Source organism: Pleurodeles waltl, chromosome 11 (genome assembly GCF_031143425.1).
Source record: "Pleurodeles waltl isolate 20211129_DDA chromosome 11, aPleWal1.hap1.20221129, whole genome shotgun sequence".
Classification (NCBI taxonomy): Eukaryota; Metazoa; Chordata; class Amphibia; order Caudata; family Salamandridae; genus Pleurodeles; species Pleurodeles waltl.
Genome location: NC_090450.1, coordinates 468157400 through 468176684, shown reverse-complemented (window position 1 = coordinate 468176684; position 19285 = coordinate 468157400).

Here is a 19285-nt window from a genome sequence, read left to right as displayed (position 1 = left end):
ACTCACGCCTTGCACTAATTATTAATTGTCTATCATTGGATTTGATTGCCTTTTTCAAGTTGCACTTTGATTCCCTGCATGCTTTACCAAACCACACATTATGGGGTCCAGTGGCTAAATGCTTATTTCCCCTGGCAGTTCTATAAAAGAGATCCTTCAATACAGAAAAAAGATCAGTGTGCAGAGCCATGATCTCATCTGGGGAATGTGAACAGGGATCCTCAACTAATTGATGTGTCAATACTAAATCTAACATCTTCTCCCACAGTCTCTTGGAATTTTTAAAGCAGTCCCATTTCAGGGCACGCTTATTTGAAGAAACTTTTAAAGGAGGAATGATTTCATTATTATTTTGAATATCTGTTCTTTTAGAAATGAGCCCATCGTATGTAACTAAAATTGGTGCATGATCACTATTGTTCTGATTTCCTACAAGAATATCCTGTATAGTGTGCCATATCCTCACATCGATAATCACATAATCCAATATACTATTATAAAACCTTTTAAAAATGTGGGTTTTGCAGGAGAGTCCGAAGGAAACCGTCCGTTTCCTGAGTGAAGTCTGTGTGTTATCATAAAATCAAGTCTGAAACCAAAACATTCAATACCTGAATAGTTTTTGACAACTGATTGGGAGGACCTGGTCTGTTATAAACATTAACACACAGCAAAAAGAAGCCATGCCTTTGCTTAATGGATAAGGCCAGTATATCCTCTGAATCCACAGGAATTTCTCTAACATTACCCATATCTGTATTCCTTATCCATGTAATGAGCCCCCCAGCCGCTCTTCCTGCCAAGGACGGTCTGGCTTCTTTACAGAATGAATTAAACCCTTGTCTGAAAACATTAAAAGTTCACCAAGTTTCCAGGAACATGCAGATATCAAATTTATCAATACAAAAAACCCCAATCTGGGTCGTCTAGTTTCCTGCGAATTCCAGCCAAATTCCATGTCAGTAACTTTGATGTCAGTGTCTCCTGGGCTATAGGACCCTTTTGACATGATGACAAGGTACAAGGTCTGACATAGTTCTTCCTAGATGATAATTTAACTATTAGTGCATCTGATGCAACAGGTACTGGGCCCTTTGTCACAAATAATGGTGATTCCGAGTCTGATAACCCTTCTGCTTGTGGATTTATAATATCAGAAAGTCCACTATTATCCTGGTTAGTTCGAGGCAAAATGAGTCAATCCGTATCTAAAACCACGGATTCCTGCGCCAACCTGTTGAAAGGCGTTGTTGCATTTTGGCAAACACACTCTTTCTTGTTTGCTGTAGCAGGAGCCTCCTCAAAAGTTACTAAAAGGTTTTCCCTCTCAATTTCAGGACTAGAGGTTGGAGCCAAAGGGTTTGGTTTTGTTAAAGAATCAACCGCGGGCCAGCAGCTTTTGAAGCAAATATTGGAGCCACTTTGCAAGGGATTCCTTGTTTCCAAGGATAGTAGACACCTTACTAGCTCCGGCGCAGAGAGTTCTAACTTTATTGTGTCCATGCGACCCTCACTCTCTGTATAACGTTGCACAGAAATTATGTCTGAGTGGATAATGGAATAACGCTGTCTGGTATGCCGTATCCAATGGATAACCTTATTTGTAAGAGAAGCATTATCTTCATATGTGTTGGGCGCTAAGGAAGGAACTCTGCACATGAGAATTGGGTGGCCCCTACCCCTGGACTGATGTGAGATTTGCACAGTGGGCAGGTCACGAACCACTTTAATACATGATCAAGGGATCATTGGAGCACAGGAAGGATTTTTTTATACTAGAAGAACTAATAAGACGAGTCTGTGAATCTCCATTTTCCCATCATGATTATTGTTTGCACAGGAAAGTGTCTTCTTCCTGAAGTCAAGTTCTTTGGTGTAGGTAGAATTATCATTTGGCTCTGGCTTGTGCACAAGAGCAGTTTCCCTTTGGGAACTGTTAGAACGAAAAAGGAACAAGACTTCTGACATTAGTGACTTCAGGCCCTTCACATCTTCCTTTAGATCAGAAACAAGGGCAATTAGATCCTCCTGAGATTGAAATATGGTAGGATTATGGCTTGTGAGTCGAACTCTCAGGTTAGGGCTACCCAATCCTTCTATTTGGTCCTGGGGTTCCAGTAGTAAAAAGTGATTAGAACAGGGGATATCATGTACAATTACACTGCCTAACAAAGGATTCTCTGAAGTTGTCTGAAATGTACGTGATTCCTTGGCTCTTGCGTAGTGTTCCATCAGCCAGTGAAACCGGCGGCCGCAGAATAACACCTTTGCTGGAATTAGTTCTCTTTTCACAAGATTTAGTTAACAGAAAAGGGGTAAGTGAGCCATTTTTCAGTCGTATCTGTGGGTCTTTTTTCTTTTTAGTCAGTAAGGTCTCTACTTCCTCAATTAAATTGTCAATTTAATCAGTCACACGACTGGATGAGATATGAAGCGCTTGATGCAATTTCGGAATTTTTGTTTGGGCAGTACCCACTGGCGGGCTGCTCCTTGCTTTACGCTTCCCCATTTAAGCAAAAGAATTATATAACAAAATCCAACAATTTGTAGGGTAGAGCTTCAATATATTGCTGAATATCTCCTACCTCAAAGCCATGAGGGATTGCCCAGCCCGGCCTCCTGACGGTCTCTGACAGGCGCAGATGGCCTGCCCTTGGCCCGGGCTGTGCCCAGGCGCGTCCCGCGAGCGTCCAGCGCTGAGGGGCAACACGTCACGCTTTGAGCACCCACGAGAGTCAGCCCGGCCCAGCAGCAAAGATCCTTGGGACACTGAGTCCCTATCCCCAACAATGGTGTGGCAGGAGGGCAGAGCAGGAGACAGCGCTGCAGGGCAACGCGGCGCACATTGAGCGCCCCCGAGAGTCAGCCCGGCCCAGCAGCAGCAGCAAAGATCCTTGGGACACTGAGTCCCTATCCCCAACAATGGCGTGGCAGGAGGGCAGAGCAGGAGACAACGCTGTGGGGCAACGCGGCGCGCTTTGAGCCCCCCTTAGAGTCAGCCCGGCCCAGCAGCAGCAGCAAAGATCCTTGGGACACTGAGTCCCTATCCCCAACAATGGCGTGGCAGGAGGGCAGAGCACTCACTTTCATGTATTCCTGTGGTCCTTGCATTATTCCTGAGGGGTACGGGGTAAATATGTTTTATTAATGCATCTGCTTGTGTGTATGGTGTTGGGGTGGGGGTGTTGCGTGTGTGTGTCACTCTCCTTTTCCTCCCCCCTCCCCTGTGTGCTAGGTGGCTGTACTCACCATGGTCGTCTTCGCCATCGATTGGTGTTCGTGGTGGAGCAGGATGTAGAATAGCATTGGAAAGATCTGCATTTCGGGCTCCATGGTGGCATGGTTCTTCCCTGAGTCTCCAATGGTGAGTCATTTCCCTTCTGTGCAGTGTTCCCGCCAGGCTTTTGATGTCATTGTTACCGCCCCGGAAAAGGTGGCGGATTGGCCTGTCATAACACAGTGGGTGGAACATTAGTCTGTTGGCGGCTACCACTGTGGTTCTTATTGATTCCGCCCTGGCGGTCGGTGTGGTAAAGTGGCTTTCTGTCTGAGCTCTTTCCACCATGGTCATAATTTGGCAGTATTTACCGCCGGCCTGTTGGTGGTATTACTGCCGCTCTATCACTGACCGCCAGGGTTGTGATGAGGGCCAATGTATGCAAAGGGGACGTTCCTCGGTTAGGGGGCCAAATAAATTGTGCAAAGTAATCTAACAGAACCTGGACTTGTCCCAGGCTGCTTGTTCATATGACATAGTACTTGCCAGAGTGCCACCTATGAGGGACTCCCAAAGCGAATTTTGGGAGGAGCTACGAAATAAGTGTGTGGCCTGGTTTCATAAACAGAAATATTTTTATCCCCAAAGCATCAGTGAAATTTTAATGGTACGTAGGGTGGAGTGGGTCGGCCGGTAAATAAAAGACATTGATGGCAATTGCATTTTAGTAAATTTACGCAGGCCATCTAACATTTGAAATATCTTACTTCAGAAAGATGTCATTGGACGCAATAACACTAAAATAAGCTCTCTTCCTCTAGGCTATTTCTACAAACCCTCAACAGTTGGTGCCCTGCCAATCCCCCCCAATTTTGTGCATCATCATAGGTTCTCCACTCTAACCAACCTCAATGGGCTGGATTGACTAAGGTCCATTCCCAGCCTGGGAGGGAGGGAGCTCTTATGCTGCTTTTACAAGTATTTGAAATTAAATGTATCCCGATGGCTGCATATCAGGCTGTGGTAGGGGGCACTTTTAAATGTAACCTAGAGACCTAGAGACATCATCACGGATTGTCATAGCTGTGACAAAGGTATGGACAGCCCATTGGTAGCAGTGGTGGAAGCCTCTTTGCAAAAGATTAGCCACCAGTATCTTTTCAAGAATCCTGAGGGGAGTCCCACCATTACTAAAAAAACAGTTACAGCTAGCTCCCTACAAATCATAAAGTGACGACAGACTGTCCACTGAGCCCAAGAAGACAAGTTTGGCAGCTTATCTGAACATTAGAAAAGACAGCCAAATTGCAGGGTACCTCCTCAAATCAACGAACAGTTGGAAGTGAAGCCTACTGTTTCAATTTAGAGCTGACACTGGTAAATGCCCCCTTAGGCTTTCAAGCAAACCTTCACTCTCTACCCTGTCTGTGCAATGGGAGTTCAGGTCAATCATATTTGCACTTTTTAGTTTTCTGCAGCTTCTACCATATGTACACAAAGCTTATCTTACGACCTTTATTCAAAAAGTGTAATATCACTGATTTTGGGACAGCATTTAGTTTGCTGCTTTAAATGAATTTAGGTGCTTTTTTGAGAATCATCCGAGCGCATTTTTGATGAATACGGAACAGATTAGAACTCATAACTGCACAGCTATCTCTATTTGCTGCTGTTTTAACTCTGCATTTTTTAATTGTGAACTTTTTTTGGAGCACTGTATATATTTATGTTCCACATACTCTTTCTGTGTGTTCTACATGTTTGAAATGTGTTTCAAATGTATTTGACCTTTTATGGATGCTTCTGTACCCGACTAAGGATGAATGGAATTGAATTGAATTGATACAGAACATGCTTACTTTCACCCTGAGAAAGAGAGTCTGGCTGTAGCGTGGGCCTGCTAACATTTTCACGTGTTCCTCTACAGAAAGCGATTGACCGTCATCACGAATCATCAGGTGTTGCTTACAATTTTTGGAAACCTGAAGGCCAAGATAGCCCCTCACATCGAGAGGTAGAAGTTAAGTTAATATGACTATGAGATTGTGCACGAACGAGGGCATCATCAAAACCCAGCAGATTACTGGTCATGTGTGCCGCTGCATCATCACAGTTTGGTACCTAAGACAGATGTAGCATATCTCAATTATATTGTGGAATCCAGCACACCAGTGGCTCTGTCTGTGTAACAAATCATTGTTGCCACAAATGCAGATAAGGACATAAACATTATCAAAGAAATGATTATCATGCAATCATGGAGGAGAAGTACCTGGCTCCTTTGTTATGATACAGCATTCCAAAAGTTCAAAAATGTACAGGATGAGTTTGCAGTCACCCAAGAAGGCTTAATACTACGACGTTTGGGAAATGTCATACCTGAAAGCCTGAGACAGCCGGGCATTGAGCTAGCCAATGAAGGACACCATGTTGTTGTAGCCACCAACAGACCATTAAGAGATGGGGTGTAGTTCCCTCGGCTAGATAAGCGAGTCAAAAAGGAGCTGAAGTCATGCCACATTTGCAATTGCTTGTCCCCCAAGGTGACGCCTCTTTCAGTGACAATTTCTGATCATCCTGCCCATGCTTGGGAGGGAGATGCAGTTGACTTCTTTGGGCCTTTAAGAAATGAACACCATCTCATGGTAGTCATAGAGGAATATTTACGTTTTCCTTTAGTGAAAGACCTATCCTCGACAACCGATGACAAAGTGATAGAATAGCTTGATGACATCTTTGCAACATGGAGCATCCCCAAAATCCTCAAATCTGATAATGGTCCCCCTTTAACAGCAAAGAGTTTAAAGAGTTTCTCATCTGACTCAACGTCAAACACCAAAGTAGTGCACCCCATTGTCCCCAAGCCACTGTGTAGTTGAATGATTCATGGGCACCCTTGAAAGGGTCACTCAACAAGCATCCATGGAGGGAATCGATCTGAACCAAACCATGTGTCAGGTCCTCTGGGCCTATCAATCAACTCCTCACTCCCTAACTGGTGAGAGTCCAGCCATCTTGCTATTTGGGAGAGCCATCCGAGCAAAACTACCTCAGTGGACCTGGATCGATCATGGATATTGACTAGATGCGATACACCTACGCAGCTCAGAAAAGAAAAACGAAAACATATGCAGATCCGCGTCGCCATGCCAGGAAATAGTTTTTGTCAAAGAAGACTGGGTATTGATTAAGCAAAAAAACACAGATGGAATACGGGCACTCCTTTTGCCTTTGATCCATTATAATTTGTGGTGTGCAAATGACATAAGGACAGCACATCATCCTAGACAATCCATCACTCAGGACTCATCACATTTTAAACACCTACTATAAAACTTGTCGAGTCCTGAAACTGTACAGGTGTCGACCCCGTCAGCAGGTCTGACTCAAGTTTGTGAACATATGTCACCATTGCCCAATCAGGGTGGACCTCGATCATCTTGGATCACCCAAGCACGACAGACAAGTGAGTCTCTGATTAATCAAGGAAATGTGATTTTGGTGATGTCTGACACCTTTTCATTTAACAAAGGGGAGATGTAGCATATTGATGTTATGCACTCTAGAATCCTCATGGTTCTGGGCAGACTGTAAGCAAGAAGTACATAATGTGGGGGAAGATGTTAGGGTATGGTTGATGGAAAGTATGATGTAATGGACAGTGTGTGAGTGTATGCTGCAAAATAAAGTAATGTTTGACCGCAGGTCCTGCGTGGCGAAATTCATCTGCATGATACCTGCTCTGGGAAAGATGCTACATATATAATATGGTGAGCTTTGAAGGTCAATGGCATCCATATCATGACATTAGATGTCTTCTTGATGTAAACCATGGAAAAGAGGCGTACATTAAAAGTAACGGTTAATATGCCTAACAACCACCCTGTGTCGAAAGTTGAGGTTAGTTCACCCAACAACATGCTTTGAATTCTAACAGAGCAGAAGGAAGTCTCCCTCTATTTTTCATCATTGTATGAGCATATTTTTGAAACTGATTGTCATTCAGTACCACAAAGGCACCTTGAGGATAAATGAACCACCACAAAAAGTGATAATTTAACAAACATTGAAAAGCAATCATTGTATTTCAATACACCCAAGCTCACATTGGCCATACTTCACACCCAGACCAAAATAATCCATGATATGTCATGATTTATTGTGGCAAGCATTTTTCAATTTTTTGTATTTACAGATTTTATTATCTCTCCATTAAGACACAAATTCGGGGGCATATTTATACTCCGTTTGCGCCGAATTTGCGTCGTTTTTTTCGACGCAAATTCGACGCAAAACTAACTCCATATTTATACTTTGGCGTTAGACGCGTCTAGCGCCAAAGTTCATGGAGTTAGCGTCATTTTTGTGCGTGAACACCTTACTTGCGTTAATGAGATGCAAGGTAGGCGTTCCCGTCTTAAAAAATGACTCCCAGGCATGTGCGTGGTATTTATACTCCCGGGCAAAAATGACGCCCGGGAGTGGGCGGGGCAAAAAACCCCGCATTTGCGCCTCTTTTTAACGCCTGGGTAAGGGCAGGCGTTAAGGGACCTGTGGGCTCAGAATGAGCCCAGAGGTGCCCTCCCCTGCCCCCAGGGACACCCCCTGCCACCCTTGCCCACCCCAGGAGGACACCCAAGGATGGAGGGACCCACCCCAGGGAAGAAAAGGTAAGTTGTGGTAAGTATTTTTATTTTATTTTTTTGTGGCATAGGGGGGCCTGATTTGTGCCCCCCTACATGCCACTATGCCCAATGACCATGCCCAGGGGACAGAAGTCACCTGGGCATGGCCATTGGGCGAGGGGGCATGACTCCTGTCTTTGCTAAGACAGGAGTCATGTTAATGGCGTCTGGGCGCCCAAAAAAAATGGCGCAAATCGGGTTACGACGATTTTTTTGCCTCAGCCTGACTTGCCCCATTTTGGGACGCCCAAACGCCATTTTTCCCTACGCCAGCGCTGCCTGGGGTACGTCGTTTTTTTTCACGCACACCTGGCAGCGCCGGTCGGCTAACGCCGGCTAACGGCATTCAATAAATACGGCGGCAACATGGCGCTTCAGAATGGCGTTAGCCGGCGCTAATTTTTTTGGCGCAAAACTGCGTTAGCGCAGTTTTGCGTCAAAAAGTATAAATATGGCCCTCAGTGTTTAAAAGAACATGACGGTTCTAACCTGTAAATCTCACCTTTTGACAGGAACCTCTGACAGAAGAAAGTGTTCATCAAAAGGTACTTGGTCAATTGGAAGTGCAAATGAAAAAGACGGTAGTTGCAATGAGTTATTTTCGTGCAATATGCTCTTTGGTTTTTGAAGAGTAGCCTGATTTGTGGTTTTAAAAGCTGTTTCGGGCAGCACAACAAAGTCGGTCTAGGCCTTCTGCAACTTGCTTCCAGCCAAACACATTTCTAATTGCTAGTTTTTAGGGTCGAACCTGCGAAAGCATGTGGTAGCACATGCATATCGCTAGAGAGAAGCTGTTGTAGTTATAAAAGGGTTTGAGCCCACCCTGGCTTACCAGTTATTGACTGCAGCATCCCTCTATTCTGCAGCCCACTGAATTGACCAGTACTGCCCGACGTCACTTCTGGTTCTGTCAGTGGTGTAGGGACCAAACACAGATTAATTAAACGTAATTAGTGCTCACACTGTAAATGAGTTACTATTTCTTCTCCTCCCTTCCACTCCCCCTTCTGGTTATTGTTGCCTGTGTCTGTGGCGCTTGTTCTATCTTCGGCTGCTCACTTCCAACGTCTAGGAAGTCCTCCCAGTGACTCAAGAGTGGCAAGGCAGCTAACGTGCGGCAGGTCCTTTAATGTATAATTTTTAAAAAAATAAGCGAGTGAGCACTTTTATGGTCCAGTGATGCTAATTCGGGGTTCTGGTGACATGCACAAGTCACATGTCTCTCTAATGTGTGGTTTATGTCCTCGGCAGCGGTATGGATCACATTGAACAGTTGCCCTTTTGTGTAAATAAGCACCATGTAAAACAAATTGAACATGATGTCACAGATCATGTTTTTATAATACTGCGCATTAGTACAGCACTCTTGGGCTGGTATCTCATCTATTTCACTATTAAACAAAGGCAAAGTAAGTAAAATATTCGTATTATTCTACCCGGGTAGGCATTGCTTTTTTTTTTTTAAATCTGTTTATTAAACTTTATGCACACACAACTGTACAGTTTACTATTAATGGTTTTGCGATCTGTTTGCACATAATTATGAACTGGTACTGCGCAACTGCGTAATGGAGTGCGAAAGATGCAACTTGAAACTATGTAAAAAATAAATGAAGTCACAGCTAAACACCGCTAATATCACTCCTGTTGTTGGCTACGACACTTGGAGGGCATGGGGGGGGAGAAGAAGAATACATCTATTGTGTATAGGGGACGGGGAGACATAATTGAGATATGAGTTGTATGACAGGAAGGGGCTCAGAACCAGTCTGGTAATAAGCAAGGCTAGGCGTGGATTGCGTAAGAGCATAGTTGTAGGGGAAGCACACTAAAGTGTTACATTGTTGTATTGGGGAAGGGGGAATGAGGAAGTTAATGCAAAGGGTGAGTACAGGTGGGGCAACTGAGAGTAATGTGATATAAATATTGAGCAAGAAAAATAATACATGTACAATTACTAGTTTAGGGTGGGTATGTGTCATCCCTAGCTTCCATTGCTACCACAAAAGTGTCCCAGACTTCAGGGCCATCCTGCAGCAGGCCTTTGTGTTGTAATGAGCATAGTGCCTGAGCTTCGGCTTGTGCACGGCTATGTAAGTCATGGAGCCAAGCGGAGTGGGATGGGACGTGTGGGGCCTTCCAGTGCGTAGCTATTAGACGCTTGAAGACAACAAATGCAAGATTAATGAATCTGTGTATGTGTTTGTCCCTTTTGGTGCGGTGACGTATGCCAAGTAAGCAGGAGTCTGGGGTGGGCATCAAAGTATGGGATGAGATGTCTGCTGTGGAATCCGTCACGCAATGCCAAGCCGCGTTTATTGAGTGGCAGCTCCAGACCATGTGGTAAAAGTCTGCTGCCGGAGTAGCACCTCTGGGGCATGGAGGGTTTGTGTTCGGGTATATTCTTTGGATACGGTCTGGGGATAGGCATGTGTGGTGGATGTAATTGAATTGGGTGTACCACCAGCGAGGATTGCGAGATATTGACTTGATCGTTGTGAGAGCTGCGACCCAAGTTTCTTGTGATAAAGGAGAAGGGAGGACGGAATCCCATCGTGCTTTAGCAAGCGGCAGGGCAGAGCAGTGCTCTACTAGCAGTTCTTTATATAATTTAGTTATGATGCCTTTTGTGCTACCTATGGTAAGGATAGTGGTAAGTAATTGGGATTCGGGTGGTTCGTTGTTACCAGAGCCCCAGAGGTTATTGAGTAACCTTTTAATGGCACTATACATCAAGAAGGCACCAGTGTGCATAACCCCAGGGGCCATTAGTTCCGCGAAGGTGCGCATTGTGGAGTTAGAGTAGTAATCGCCCACGTTCAGTGTGCTTATGTCCCGTGTATCATAGTGTGTTGAGAGTATTTGGGTGCCTGGCAGCTGAAACAATGGTAACAGAGGGGAGTAAGGAAGTATGGGTGCCTTGCTTTGAACGTATCTGCACCAGCAGAAATGAGCTGCCTCCAACAATATGGGTTTTGAGGATAGGCGATTAGGGCCGGATAAGAGTGAGGACAGTATTGTTTGCGGAGCTGTTTATGCTTGCAGCATTATGCGTTCGGGAGGGGAAGTTTCACTGAACCATGTGGATAGCCATAATAGCTGGGCAGCTGCATAGTATCTTTAGAAGTTAGGCATGCCCAAATCGCCCGCTTCTTGCGGATATTGTGTTATGGCTAACGCTACTCTGCGTCTGTCTTTGCCCCAGAGCAGGTCGGTTAATAATGAGTGCAGTTTACTGAAAAACGAGCGTGGCAAGCATAATGGAAGGGCAGTGAAACAATATAAGAACCTGGGGAGGATGAGCATTTTGGCTATTGCTACCCGGCCCATTGGGGATAGAGGAAGTGAGCTCCAAAACGATAGTGAGCTGCGGGTAGAACTGAGTGCCCTAATGATATTGCCCTCTTTCAAATCGGCAATGGAGTGATAAATTTGTATCCCCAGATATTTAAAGGTAGTGTGTGACCATGGCAATTGATATTGCGGTAGTAGCATGTGAAGATCGGTTGATATGGGGGTAAGGGGTAAAATACTTGACTTGGACCAGTTGACCCGCAATCCGGAGGCGAGAGCGAAGGAGTCAAGCACTGACAACACCTCTGCCATGGAGGTGGTGTGATTACGTAGGTATATCAGGGCGTCATCTGCATATAAGGATATAATATAGTGTATATTAGACTCAGTGATGTCCCACATGTGTGCGTAGCTATGTAGCTTAATTGCTAATGGTTCCATGGCTATGGCAAATAATAAAGGGGATAATCGGCAACCTTGTCTAGTGCCTCTGCCTATGGGGAATGCTTCAGAGATAGCACCTCCATTTTTAACTCGGGCTGTGGGTTTGGAGTAGAGTGTTTTAATCCAACTGATGAAACCTGGACCAAATCCAAACGCTTTGAGTGTGCGTAGAAGGTAATCCCAACTCAGCGTATCAAACGCTTTCTCGATATCTAGGGAGAGTGCCACTGCTTCTATTTCTGTGTTACTGTGCATTATATGAAGTAGTCTTCTAATATTTAAAAAGGTGCTTCTCCCTGGAATAAAGCCAGACTGATCAGGGTGTATTAAGCTTGATAAGTAAGGGAGTAGTCTGTTTGCCAGTATTTTCCCTAATAGTTTGCAGTCTGTGTTAAGGAGAGAGAGCGGTCTGCATGATTTCACGTCGAGAGGATCGCGGCCCGCCTTCGGGAGGATGACTATTAGCGCTTCGCGCATGGTGTCTGGCAGTTGTAGTACACAGCGCGCTTCATTAAATACCTCTATGAGTGGCTGTAGGAGGTGGGTGGCATGGGAGTTATACTACTCTACCGGTAGGCCATCTGAGCCAGGCGTTTTGCTACGTGCCATTTGTGCCAGAGCTGAACGCAGTTCCTCTATAGTAATAGGACCGTCTAAAGTGGCAGCATTGTCAGTGATATGTGGGTTTTGGGAGATGAGAGAAAGTATGTCAGCCAATTGCTGCTCCGATGGGGGGGAAGGGGGCGTATATAAGGTGCGGTAATATGTGGAGAAGGCTTCGTTAATTCCTGCTTGGGTGTTAATAATGATGTCGGAGTTCAAGCGTAACGCACCAATGGGTGATGATTGTGAGGGTTGGCGGGTCAGCCACGCCAAAAGCCTGCCTGATCTATCACCCTCGGCGTGTTGTCTTGTCATGTAGTGTCTGTAGTCGTGCCTACATAGTCTTGTGTCTGCTTCTTTATGGGCAACTCTCAGCAAGTGCAGAGCAGCTAGTGTGGACTCGTTGCTGGAGACCTCAACCTCCGCTTTGCGGAGTTTAACCTCCAGACCTTGTAATTCTTTGATGAGTGTCCTTCTAACCCCCACTGTGGCCGCAAGACAGTGTCCACGTATCACCGCCTTATGGGCATCCCACTCTGTAGCACGAGATGAGGTTGTATTTTTATTCAGAGAGAAGTAATCAGCCAGTCGCTTGGACATTTCTGCATGGAAAGCAGGGTCTGAAAGAGCTTCTGTCTGCAGTCGCCATGTTGGTATGCGAGTGTGCGTGTAGCCCCAGGTCATTATTACGCAGAGCGGATTATGGTCTGATATGGTGCGTGCTAGGTATTCGGTCGTACACACTTTTTGAATTATGGCTGCGGATACGAAGACCATGTCTATTCTGGTGTGTAGTTTATGTACGGAGGAGTAGTAAGAGTATTCGCTGTGGGTGGGGTGGCCCACCCTCCAGATGTCGCTCAAACCGTTATTGGAGGCCCAACTTGCCAGTGCCTGCGAGGCGCGGTTGGATGGAGCCGAGGCGAGTGGGGGGAATGAGCGGTCTATTTGGGTATCTAGGACGCTGTTGAAATCGCCCCCCATATACACTCTAGCGAGGGGTCACTAAGATTGCCAGTGGAGAGCGTACCTAGGAAATCACGTTGATTTGAATTTGGGGAGTATAACGCTACGAGCGCTAAGGGGGACCCGTCAAGGACGCCTTCTAGAATCACATGTCTACCGTTGGGGTCGCATTGTGTGCGCGATATAGTAAACGGGACCCCAGGAGCAATCCAAATCGCCACCCCGCGAGTGAATGACGATGAAGTGGTGCCGTGCAATTGTCCTTTCCATTTTGTACATGTGCTTTCCAGAGTGGATTTAGAGAGGTGTGTCTCTTGTAGTAGGGCTATGTGTACCTGATGTTTTTTAAGAAATGTGTGAATCCTTTGCCGCTTACTCGGTGTTGCCATACCTTTAATATTCCATGTGAGTATCTTATATTTCAAGATACCTTGCTGAGTTTGGGAGGCCATTCGACGATTTTAGGTATGATAAATCCGGATAAGTATGTGTCCATCGCCCCCATTGTGGAACTGTTATGTCGGTTACCCTCCAGGGCTAGCCAGTTAATATCCTTAGTGGTGTGAAATGTGAACCTACTAATAAGGTGAACATGACATGTGCCTCTGTTGCTATGTTTGCGATTAGTTAGCGTGTGACAAAACCAACAACCAAAGAAAAAGCACTCAAAACCAATATTTAACAATAAGAGAAATAATGAAACAACGAGAAAAGTTCCAGCGTTTGCCGGGTTGAAAGGACGGTCCATATGGAGCAGGGGGGTGCCGAAAAACATTGAGTCAAAGTTATGGAGTTACCCTGCCCGGGTTGCCAAAGGTGCAAAGAGCGCCGCCTAAGACCGCCGGCGGACAGCGCGCCGCGGCAAGGATCCGCGGAGTCGCCAAGCCTTTTCCGGGCAGCCGGAGGAGGGAGGTCATATTATTGTATATAAGGAGCAGAAGTGAGTAGTGCATAATTGGTTTAGCAAATATCATCTGCCGTGCGCGGGGCGAGGGTGGGACCCCTTGTAGATTCTGCCGAGTCAGAGTTTACGTCGTGGTCTGGTTCCCCGTCAGTTTGAGTGGACAAGACTGTCGGCGACTTGTTAACAAATCTGGACGTGGCCTGCAGGAGAAGGGAACGCTCAGTTCGTGACTGTTCAGGTGAGGGTCTACTGCCTTGTTTTTTGCGTTGCCTGCGCCTTGACTTGGGAGAGGACCAATTTTCAATGGGAGTGTCTATATCAATCGGGTCGGCAAGGCCCTTGGCATGCAGCCAGGTCCAGGTATCTTCCGGCGTAGTGAAGAAAAGTACGCAAGTGTCATCTTGTACCCGAAGTCTGGCTGGGAACATCAGCGTGTATTTGATGTTATGTTTGCGAAGGCATTCTTTAACACGATAGAAAGAGCTACGCTTCTTCTGAACCTCTGCCGTGATGTCTGGGTAAGCTGTGATCACAGCGTTTTCTAAGCGTACCGGGCAAGATTTGCGAAATAATTGCATGATGAGGTCTCTATCACGGTAGATGAGGAGTCTTGCTATCAACGGGCGAGGCCGTGTTCGACAGAGAAGAACTTCGGGATATTGTCTTTAAGAAATGTATCCGTGAGCCATTGTTCTATGAATAATTCTGTGCTGGGGCCTTCGACACGCTCAGGAAACCCCACCAAGCGAATGTTGTTGCGTCGGGACCTGCCCTCTGCATCTTCAGCTCTACGTTTTAAGGAGTCCATCTCTGACGTTAATTGGGACAATTGTGATTTGAGATCATTCACAGTCCGGGGAGGGTAGCAGCATCTTTTTCTAGTTCGGCCACCCTGTCAGCCAGTGCGTGTTGGTCAGTGCGGAGTATGTTGAGGTCTTCTGCCACCGAGCCAATTTTGGCTTCTAAGGTGGGTTTGGTGTCTAGGATGGCCTGCAATATCTTTTCAAATTGTGATGTGTGTGATTGTAAGGTAAGTTCCAACTTCTGCAAGGCCAGTTGCACGGTGGCGTGGGCCTCTGAGGTGGGGGGGTGTCGGGGTCCCTTCTACCCGAAGGTGCACGTGGGGTTTTTGGTTTGACCATTTGATCAGTGCAGTTCTCAGTGGTCGTCAGCGAGGTGGGATCGGGTGAAGGCAATGCGGGGCGAACGAGCGAAGGGGCCAGATGAGGCGTAGTGAAGTCTCAGTTCCGTAGAGCTGTAAGCTGTAAGGCCAGGAGTGATATACGAATGTCAGTAAAGTGATGCGCAAGGTTTGGAAGACTGCTCCACTGCCTCCGGGTCGAGTGCGCAGGTCCGTGATAGAGGGGCGAGCGTCTTAGATCCTGGTAATTTAACAGAGTGCTTTAGCACTTGGGCGTATATCTGCCACGCTGCACGGTTCCCGACAGCAAAAGAAGCAAGCGTGTTGCACCGCTACCAACGCATAAAACGGCAAAGTCCAATAGCCCCACAGGGGCGACGGAGGGAGCAGCTGTGTGAGAAGTGTCATACGCAGTCGGGACAGGAAACGCACCACAGCGCAGCCCAGCGTGGGCTCCGAATTCAAACAGAGCGATGGAGGGTCGATGCAGGATAATAGATGATGGCTTAGTGTATTGGCAGGCACCTGCGCGGCTTAGGGTAGCTGGTGCTAGTGGAAAGATATATGTGTGGGGCCCAGAGGGGTGGGGGCGGTACCTCGTGTGTCCGGTTGGGACAGCAGCTACTCAGCGTAGAATGGACCAGGGGGAGGTGATCAACTCAATTGCGCACTGCGACTCGGTAAATGTCGCCGAAAGGCTCACCTCTCCCTTCACTTTGTAGCACCTTCCTCCTGCGTGCTTGATTTTCAGCTTCAGGTCTTCTGCTACACCGCTCCTGTGGTGTAGCTTAAGCAAATGCTAGGCGAGGACGCAGGTCTGTGGGGTCCTTGGTGGTTATTGAGGCCCAGGTGCTTGATTATATGTTTGCTGCTTGATTTTTGCTGGGCGCTGTGCTGGAAAGCCTCCTCCTGGCAGGCCACAACAGCCCCAAGCCACGGGGCACAGGAAAACGATAGGCGCGCCCCCTCCCGACAAACGAGGGAGCCGGGGTGTGGTTTCCAGTACCAAGAACCCCGTTCGGGGGTTGAGGAACACGGAGGCCCGCTCCGACAGGCATCCGAAGAGGAGGCACAGCACCGCGACGGGCCAGCCCCGCCCGGCGACGCCACACCGAAATGCTGCCTGAGGCGGATGCACGCCCCCGGCGCCAGCCGAGGGGCCGGATCTGCCGCGACACGGCCTCAGGCACAGCCGTAGGCCCTCACCTCGGCGCCCAGTCCAGAGGTCGGTCGGCGGCCCCGTACGGCGAGCGTGTGGGGTGCCGCCGCAGGTCTAGTGGCACAGCGGGCCGATGGACTTCGCCGGAACAGCTGCGAACCCCGGTGCGCGGCCACGGTCGTCGACACAGGTCCGGGGCGGCTAAATGGGCAACCTGACACCTTAGAGAGGAGGTGCAGGCGCCACTGCAGGATGTTTGCACGGGCCGGGGATTTGAGCTGCAGTTTATGCTGTCGCTCCAGTCGCCATGTTGGCCACGCCCCCCCCGGGTAGGCATTGCTAGTATTTAGAAGGACAGCTTAATGGGTAGTGCACATGTTAATTTTTTACTCGGTTGTATTGGCTGCGCTTCTGACTTCATTATCACCGAAGCATGACCAGTGCTTCATACTGAGAACACTCAACAGGGCAGCATGCACCTCTGATGTTAATGTGTTTTGAGAAGTGTCAGTCTTTGGCTGACAAGGTCACCTTATTGATGTCCGTTACAAAGCAGACTTTTCTTAGTAATAGCGTGCATATGAAGCCACTTCTGACAGTCCCTCAGAGTTTAGGTGAAAACTTGCTGGGTGGTGGTCAGAATGTAGTATTCAAGGGGCCTGTTTCTCTTCTCCCTGCCAGTGGAGACACAGGGGGTCATTACGATCCTGGCAGACTGCGGAGAAGCGGCGGTAAGACCACCAACAGGCTGGTGGTCAAATGTTTGCAATTATGACCATGGCGGTTACCGCCATGGTCATCCGCCGCTTCTCCGTTCCGCCCGCCAGGGCAGAGACGACTGCTGGGCTGGAGACCTGGGTCTCCAGCCCGGCGGTCGTCACTATACTGCCAGCGGTATTTGGACCTGGCAGACCGCCATGGATTTCATGCGCTTTGGAACCGCCATGAAATCCATGGCGGTAAGCACTATCAGTGCCAGGGAATTCCTTCCCTGGCACTGATAGGGTTCTCGCCCAACCCCCACCCCGACTCCCTCCCCTACACCCCCACCACCCCTGCCATCCCCCAAAGGTGCCAGGACCCCCCTCCCCTCCCCTACCCCCAACATCACATCACTCATACACACCCAACATGCACGCAGGCACCACCAACACACATACACGCACACACACCGACATACATGCCAACAGCCACACACACAGACACGCACATCCACATTCAAACATACACGCACACATCCATACAGACATACCTACAGACATGCACGCACTCATTCCCAAACACACAACACCCCCGCAAGCATACACGCACTCACACCCCCCCTCTACATACACACACGCACACCCCCATGCACGCGCACAACACACAGCACCCCTCCACCCCCCTCCCCTAACGGACGATCAACTTACCTGGTGTGTTGATCCTCCGGGAGGGGACGGGATCCATGGGGGCTGCTCCGCCGACACCACACCGTCAACAGAACACCCCCACGCCAAATCACAGGACGTGATTCGGTGGGCGGTGTTCTGTTGACGTGGCGGTGGAGGTGGAGCAACCTCCACTTCCCCGCCGACCACCAGTGTGGCTGTTGGCGGCTCTCCGTACGAAAAAGGACGGTGGGCTGCTTACAGTCATATTACGCCGAGCGGAAAACCACCACCACTGGCAGTCTTCAGCACGGCGGTCCCTCGGCGGTCTTGACAAAAGAACGCCAAGGTCAAAATGACCCCCACAGTCTCTCCACGGGAGCATTCGGGGCAGGAAATGACATACAGGGGATGGGATCGGTGGAGGGGTGCGAGGGGGAGGGAGTACAGAGTGGGTTTATATAGGGGGGAATAAAAGGGCCCAGCCTCTTCTGCGCCAGCCTGTATGGGTGGTGGGAAGTCTTTGGCCGGTCCCCGGGGAAGTGCTATATAGTTTTTGTGTGGTTGCGACATGGCTGAAGACCATGATGTCGCCGCGGAGCGGGCCCCACTTCGCCTTATTGGCGAAGCTGGCCGTGCCGATCTACTCAGGCCTGGTGTTCTTGACCAGGCCTCAGTAGGGATGTCACGCCCAGTGCGCACTGCATCCGGAGGTGTTGCGATCGCGGCCTGCACCTCCCCTGAGAGGCCCAAAAAGAGACGGTTGGCTAGGAGGAGAGGACACAGAGCGTCCGCCCCCCGGCTAGTACTGCTGCTGTGAACCCCGTAGGGCCTAACAAAGGTCAGGTGAAGGTGGGGGTGGGACCTCCTGCAAGAAGCTGCCATTACGGCAGTGTTGGAGCCTGCCAATATAGGGCAAGGGCAGGCTCCCAATTTGGTTCCTGGCTGAGGGGTCGGCCCTTGTGGCTGGGCCAGCCCCTCAAACATAGCTAGTGGGGCAGTGCCCAGGGGGCCTGCACTAGAGGGGCCAAGTGGGGCCCTGCCTGAAAGAAAGGGGCTGGCCAGGGCTGGCATGCCCCTAAGGCATTGCTGATCACTAGTGTGTGCGAGGTGCATGGGGTGGGGGCCTGGGACAGGTGGAGCCCCTGGATGCCCAAGTGGGGCCCCGTAAGCTGGATGTCCCGGGGAGGGTTTCAGGTCACGAAGCACTCAGGACTGGTCCTCTGTGGACATTGAGGCCACGATACGCGAACAACGGAAGGCTGTGGCGGAGACAGCGGAGAGGTGGGCCCAGCTGTGCAGGGACAGGGAAGCAACCTTGGAGAGGGGGCAGCAGCCAAAAAGGGAGGTGTGGAGTCAGAGGACTGGGTCTAGCACATCACCACGGGAGGGTTTAGGTAGTTGGGTATGGGTCCCAAATGAGAGAGAGGGTGGGCAAGAGGCTCATGCGGCTGAGGGGTTCACCAGCGGGATGGGCACGAGTGGCACACACGGGCATGAGAGGC